We start from the raw sequence: 8,430 nt of genomic DNA on the forward strand, positions 1-8,430 counted from the left end.
ATCTGTGTATTGAAGTAAAGATTATTATAAATTACACAAAATTTTCATCTTGCTCTTTTTTTTACATTTTCATAATTTATTTATGGTGTAATAAAAACACTTGATAACAATTCAAATCTAGGTTTTATTATTACAGTGAACGTCCCAACCAGAAATATTACGGCACATTATGTCTTCTGTCTTCTATTGACGTATCGTGTATAGTTATATACTATAAACAGAGTTTTGTGTCGGATCTATAATTCTTTGGAAACTCAAACACGACAATGATATCGAATTGAACTAAATATTTTCTCGAAAATTTTATTTATTTTGTCAATTGTAACTTGTGTCATACAGAAGAACTTGTAGGATGAAATTTATTAAGTAAACATTCATATACAGAACTAAACGTTTTTACCTTTGAAAGCAGTAAAGTAAATTTGAACATTATTTTTCGGATTATAGTAACAACCTTTGTGTTTTAACCAACTTGTTCGTTAAAGGCCACTGTAAGAGCTGTATGTTTTGTGCATCACTCAGCATGTTTTTGAGTGTATTCTGTTGTTTTTTACCTATTGGTCGCTAAAAGACAAAAGGAATTTTATATTGTTCTCGCGAAAGCTGTTTGATACACAAGTGTATTATTAAGTATAACTCTTATCAAAATGTTTCCGTTGTCACAATTGTTCCACGAAATAAAGTCATTCAGTAATAAACGGACTTTTATAAAATTATAATACTCAGGTATATAGTAATATAAATTTAAACTTATGGGATGATCTCCAAAATAAACTACTTCTAAACGTTTAAAATTAAGCTTATAACATGCTGTACGAACACTAATAAATTGTCACCAGTTGAAGAGTTCTCATACACTAACAACCCCAAGTTTTTTATTTAATATTTTTTTACATAATGAAAATTACAATAATCACTTGTGCTACTCTTATCTTGGAAATGATTTTGTCAAATATTATTAATTAAGTGACTATTGCAGACGCATATACAACCTAGAAACAATACCTCCTCAAATTCAATAGTTTGTAGTAACAAAAGTCATTTGTAAAACTATTGATCAGCTAATTCTTTGAATCAGTAGTAATACAGAATGTACTAAATGATTGAACTTTAAGTTTAAATTTACAGATTGGCTCTTCGCCTTCTTATAGTAAATATCTACGTTTGTTTTTGTTCTTTTTTTTTTTTACTCATTCGCTTCATATATCTTCAGGTCGAAATTTTTAAAACTCCTAATTGCTATAACCTGACCAAGAAGAAAAATATATTTGATATTTTAATTGAAAACGTTGTTTATCTTGTGGTATCGTTTTAGTTAAAATACTGTATGTACAGCCGTTGTTTTTAAATATAATTATATTGTATTCAGTCTACAGTAAACTCACTATTAAGCAACTGATGGTGCTATAGATGTATATTTCTTTAATACATTTTCCCCAATGGTTTTGCTTTCGTCGTAATTAGTTTTTCTGTCAACGTTCAAACTAGTGCAGCATAATGAAATTAGTTCTTAGTGAACGCTATTGTAAATTTTACACAGGTGTATATATGTATTTGTATTATGAAGAATACAAGAAGTGACAGGGATGTATTTACTGTAAACTAAGATAGTCCTGTTCAGTGTCAGCAATTCTAATTAATGTTATCTAATATTATCCTTCTGACATTACGATTTCTTCGGGAACACACTTTATATCTGACTTTCAGTGATTTAAAGTTCCTAATTGTGTACATTCTATATAACACTTGAAAGTGATTGGTTAATGTTCAGGTAAAATCTGTGGAAAAGTAATAATGAACAAAGTCGTTAGTCAACACACAGAAAAGATTATATTTGCCGTAGGCTCAAATAATATATTGTTTTACTTTGTCACCTGGGTATATACAACGCTGACTAACAATAACTTACAAATAGGTGAACAAGGATATCTTTTATATTTCTATTTTTTCGGAAGGAGACAACGGGAACTTCAAGAAATATCTCTGTTTAAGGCGATAGTTAAGTTGTAGGAGATAAAAAGGTTGTTTGTTTTCAGAATTCGTGAAACGTTTCTGAGTTTAAAGTGATAGGTAATAATAATAAGAATTATATTTGAAACTTTAGTATTGCTCTGATTTAGGATGTTTTTCCGCTGAGTGTTGTTAGCCTTTTCAAACTGTCTGTTGATTTCGGTATCTTTATATCCTCTTTGTAACATGGTTTGTTTTAGAACCTTGGTGTGTTTTCTGTAGTCTGTTTCATCTGAGCTTGACTGTAGGTAATAGTGTTCCGTTTAGTGTGAGAGGAGTGACAGCTTCTATAGTGAGGGTATTGTGGTCTGTCTGTACGTTTTTTGTACAAGTCGGTGAGTAAAATTTTCTCATTTATAGAGACAGTGACGTCAAGAAAATTAATTTGGGTAGAGAGTAATAAATGGTAAACTTGAATGTTTTGTGAAAGATGTTTGCATATGAGATATATTGTTTAAGTGACTCAAGATCATCTGTCCAAATATAAAACATGTCATCTATTTAACATTTCCATGTATAAGGTTTTAGAGGGCTTAGTTGTAAAAGCTGGCTTTCAATATGACCCATAAAAATTTTGGGACCCTAAACAGAACATTACCTATAATCAAACTCTTAGAATAAGGAAAATATGCTCAGATGAAACATACTACAGAAAACACACAAAGGATCTAAAACAAACCATGTTGTAAAGAGGATATAAGGACACCGAAATCGACAGGCAGATTGAAAAAGCTAACAACACTCAGCGGAAATAACATACAAATGTTATAAACATCGAGAATAGCCGCAAGCTGAACAATCAGTAACAGGGCGTTGGCTGAAGACAAAAATAAGTTCGTACGGAAACTATCAAAACAAATACTGAAAGAAAATAAAAGGGAATATAACCGTCATCGCCTGATAGTTAGGAAATTTGGGTGTGGCCGCAATAATCTAGGTTCGAATCCTAGTAACGGCAGTTTTTCTGGAAATTGTAAATACTAGAATTAATTTGAGTTTTGCAATCTGTAACTCTTAAAATACACTACATATGTGTATATATATATATAATCTATTAGTATAACACAGTTCAGAGTGAAAAGTAACTGCATTTTATGTTGTAATTGTCATTAACACTACATTTGAAGAGAGATTTAACAGCAACAAAATTTCTCCAAGTTTTAGTATTTTTCATATTGTACTTTTACAATAATTTCCCTTCTTTGTGCTGCTCAGGAAGCAGTAATAACTATCCACAAAACTAAGCTGTCTTTTATGTTTGTTTTACAATGTTCAAGAAAAGTGGTATTTAATATAACAGTCCCTATTTTTGAACTGATAGCCTAAAGAGAGATGACAGCCTGTCAACAGTGCCTACTGCAAACTGATATATTAGAAAGACGGCAGCTAGCCAACTGCTAATTTTGTGCTACTCTGGTCTGAGCAAATAATGGCATCTAACTGTCTTTCTTTAGCACACCATGTCCTCAAATTTGGGTGCACCTTTCTGCTGCAACGGTACACGAACCATAAATCTTCAGATTTACAGTCTAGGCATGTTAACCCTAAGGCAATCGCTGCCCCAAGAAGGTAGAAGTCACCGTAGAAATCAGGATATGATATATTTTATGTAATACCATTATATGTAAGTATTGGTCAAATTAAGTAGTAGTTCAACTTGGACTAGAATTAACGTGCGAACTGTGAACCCGAGGTTCCATAATTCATATCCTGGAGCTCCATATTTTGAGGCAGTGGGTGCGTTATAAAGGTGACGTGTATATCAGAATAAGCGAACTGTTGGCGATGGGTTCTATCAACTAGATGCCTTCCCTCTAGTTTATCAGTTCACAATTAATGTGTAGCTTTGCGTGAATTTCTGAAACAAGCAAACGACCTTAAATTAATGTTTAATTAATTTTTATGAGTACAGAATTTTCTAGGCTTAATTTGCAGTAAATGGAAAATTCCAAGTTGCTGCTTTTTCCAAATGCAATACAAAAAAGGGGTATGGCATCATCTGGTTAAGACTGGAATGGTATGTAAACAGGTTTATATATAGTAACCAAAGAACCGGAAGTAACCTTGACATTAACCTTGAGACTAGTGGGGAGGAACTTAAGTTGGTTTGGTCGTTTAGAACTTTTCTGGATTTGTTTTTAGACTTCTATTTATTTCTAAAATTTCCAGACTATTTCAGTTTTTTAACTTTTTCACAGATTTGTAAAATTTTGTAGTTTTTTCCGGATCAAGTTGGTGTTTAGTTTTAATAAGGTGGGATGCAAAGGTTGAATCAATTTATCTTAATTTACAGTTTCTAGAATGTTCTTTAATCTTTGTTTCTATGGAACGTCCTGTTTGACCTATGTAAACACTCCTGCAGTCTTGACACGTTAATTGGTAAACACCACTTTTGTTGTACTTTTCGATTTTGTCTGTGTTGTTGCACTACATTTTGCCTGGATTGTTTGTACAGTAGAAGGCAGGTCTGTAATTTTCTTTTTTCACTGTGTTATATATTTTGCGAGAAGATTTTCCAATGTAGCCTATCTTAAACCATTTTTTGCTTTTGTTGTCGTTTGGTACAGTATGTGGGTTTATTGGTTCTAAGTTTATGACTTTTAATCTTTTAAACAAAAATGTGTCAGTTAAGTTTATTGTATAACCATTGTTGGCAGCAATTTGTTTTATTGTTTTTTATTCCGTTTCATAACCTTCAGATGACAAGAATACAGTGTAACAAATTATGGAACACGGCAAGTTTGTGATGATGCCTTTACTGGCGAAACCATGGTCGTTAATGAATAAAGCATTTGTAAAACTTGGGATTGTCTTTGTTTTTTCACTCAATTCTGTAATTATGGAGTTTCACCAAGCACTGACGGTTTCAAACATTAATTATACAAAATATGTATTAATATATGCATTTCTCTTTGTATATTAAATTGTACGCAGCGACATTCGTCCTAGGAATTACAATTCCTAAAATAGATATAATTTTCGTGAATGTTTGTCATTCTGTACAATATCATTGTTCTACTTCATCTTCTTAAAACCTGCTAGTCATGAGTACATATCTACTAAAAACATCCAACATGTTTTGAAATATGATTTAGTGAAAGCTATCCAGCCCTACTGATGTAACAAATAGTGTTACCGTCAATAATAACAGCCTAAAGCACTTGTGTGAAGACCCACGTCACTTCACTCTAGGGAAGGATGCAACGTTTTGCTAAATAAACTTCATAACACTCATATGTACTTTGTGGGATAAAAAAAAACAGTAAATGTGAAAAGGTGAAATTAAATAAAACATTGTTTCTAATTGAACATCTATGAAGCGAAACGAAGTTTAAGCTTATTGTTTAATACATAAATCTAGACTAACATGGACGCTGTAACATCTTCATAATTATTAATATACTCATAAAACTTTATTATAAGAAGAAATGTTGACGAAAATATATATATATATATATATATATATATGCATGAGAGTTTTTTATATTCAAACTATGAAAAACCTGTGTTGTTGACAACTTATCTAGCCTGTTTATAAGTTTATTTTTGTTTATTCACCTGAGAATATTGTTTGACTTATTGTATAATGGAGTTATTCAGAGTCAATCAACACATCGTTTCAAACATATTATTGTATTATATAATGGAGTTATTCAGAGCCGATCAACACGTCGTATCGAACATATTATTGTATAATGGAGTTATTCAGAGCCAATCGACACATCTTTTCAAACATATTATTGTATTATATAATGGAGTTATTCAGAGCCGATCAACACGTCGTATCGAACATATTATTGTATAATGGAGTTATTCAGAGCCGATCAACACGTCGTATCGAACATATTATTGTATAATGGAGTTATTCAGAGCCAATCAACACATCTTTTCAAACATATTATTGTATAATGGAGTTATTCAGAGCCAATCAACACATCGTATCAAGCATATAAATGTGTATAAACCACATCTTGATAAACAGTTACATGGCTAATGTAGGAAGTACCTGAGTTGTTCACAAAACTAATTAAGCACCTCAGCTCTAATGCATTTTATAGTACATTCTTTTTGTTTTTGAAAGAACTTTACTTTTTTGTTGTTTCTACTTTATAGCCAGTAGTTGTTGTTTTTTTAAGTTTTATAGTTCACATTAAACTACGTTTGGTGCTTTATTACAAAACCAAACAAATTCCATCATTGTTTATAATTATGATGAAACTTAAATCCCTATTATATTTAAACATGTTGTAGTACCTCCAGCAAATTGAGTTAAAAAAATAATAATAGCTTAAACTTTTAAGAAATTACAACTAAGGATGCTCGTATTTAATATCAAAAAGTGCGACTGTTTATGAATTGGGTATATTTACAAGAAACCTTGTTAATATAAGTGTTTCGAACTATTGTGAAAATAAACAACACAGATCTTACAAATAGGTTTTTAAGAAAGTAAAGTTAATTGTGAATGTTTTAACACTAAAATAATTTTATTTAAAACAAACATTTTAGTATCAAGAATCTGTTTATGAAAAGTTGTTTTTTTTCGATTACCTGTAAAGTATAAAGAAAATATAAAAAGATATAGCACAACAGCAGAAGCCTGGGTAAATTTCCAAAGCTTGTCCTAAAGAAAATTCCCCGAAATACATTAAGTTGGTTTTAAATCTTCTTATTTATTGTGGTATTTAATTATTATTGTCACTCTAAGGCATATAAACGGAATTTTAGTTTATGAAATAAAGACGTATTTTGTTGTTTTACTAACGTAAATATTCCGTTGAGGTTTTAAAGAAAAAACTAGAAAATACTAAGTATCCAAACAAAATAAGAAAGCATGCGAACTCCACAAAAACCTGCTTTCCTTGATATAACATACTTCGGTCAAAATCGCTTTTATGAATTACAAGGGGATATGTCAGAAGAATTCTTAAGCAGTATCTTATACAAGAAAGATAAATTTCTCAGGGATATTAGTGTCAATGTTTTAACGTCACTTATCCCATTCTTAACTCGGAATTATTGGTTAAAGAACCAAACAGACTTCAATTTTCTCAAGATCTGCTAAAAAAGCTGGAACTCTAAAGCAAGTTGATAGGAACAAACGTTTGAATAAGAAAACCAAGAAGCATATCTGAATTTTAATTTGACTCACTCCCAAATGGGCGTGGGTAATATCCAGGTGACACACGTTACATTAGGGATCAGGAAGAGGGAAAACCCCTGATGTGAACAAAAATACTTATTATAATTACATTGTGAAACGTTACGCCTGAAGGTATGCTAGATAAAATTGTAATAGGAAAGCTTACAAGATTTACTTTAATTACTGAACTGAAATTTACCTGTCAATTTTTAATCAACTGTAATCATTCTACTGACACGTTTCGCCCGACACATCCGTTGCTTTTCTTCGGTGGATGATAAACAATAAAAATAATTTTTGATGTAATATTTTTAACTTTAGCTGATGTGATGTTTGTCTATAATCCGAAAGACGTGAACGTTCTTAAACTGTCTGGAGTTAAAGAGAAAACTTTAATTGGAAAATCAAACAAAATAATAAAATGATGGAAACAACACTACACGTACTTTGAACATTTTTGTTTCTGAACACTTAATTAAATGTAACATACCAGTGGAATATAATCAATCTACTGTCATCGAAGCTGCTTTTCAACTAAAACTAAGTTTCGCATAAGCTCTTTATAGTCTATTTTATAAGAGTTTGTTACTTTTTAAAGGTATTAAGTCATGAATCTGGTTTATTTATCTACTCAGTAGAGGACGGTTTTGTCATAGTGTTTTGTAATCGTTGTCATCGGTCAGAATTGTAATGGACTTCTAGTTAATTCTTGACTTTAATGAAATTTTCTGTACAAAATAATTATAATTTTAAATGACCAAAACGCTGCAAAAGGGTGCATAGGTTGACAAAAGTTAGAGAGTGAATTTATAATTTGAGGAAGGTCTAGATATTAATGAAATTCAGTTTGGTTTTACTCTTTAAAGTAACTGTGTGGTTTGGACCTGTGGAAAATCTCTACATTTAGGAGCTGGTGAGCCGGATTCGATTCCGTGCGATACAGCAAAATATTTTACAACCCACCCCGCCTGGCATGGCCAGGTGGTTAGGGCGCTCGACTCACAATCTGCGGGACGCGAGTTCTAATTCCCGTTCCACCAAACATGCTCGCCTTTTCAGCCGTGGGAGCATTATATAGTTGGTAAAAAAAATAACCATAGAGTTGGCGGTGGGTGGTGATAACTAGCTGCCTCTCCTTTAGTCTTTCACTGCTCAATTAGGGACGGCTAGCGCAGATAGCCTTCGAGTAGCTTTGCGGGAAATTCATAATAAACCAAACCCATCCACCCAATTTAACTGTGGTGCGTTGCAGATAGTCTTAGTAGCTTTGCCATAAA

The sequence above is a fragment of the Limulus polyphemus genome, unplaced genomic scaffold, assembly GCF_000517525.1.
Source record: "Limulus polyphemus unplaced genomic scaffold, Limulus_polyphemus-2.1.2 Scaffold810, whole genome shotgun sequence".
Lineage (NCBI taxonomy): Eukaryota > Metazoa > Arthropoda > Merostomata > Xiphosura > Limulidae > Limulus > Limulus polyphemus.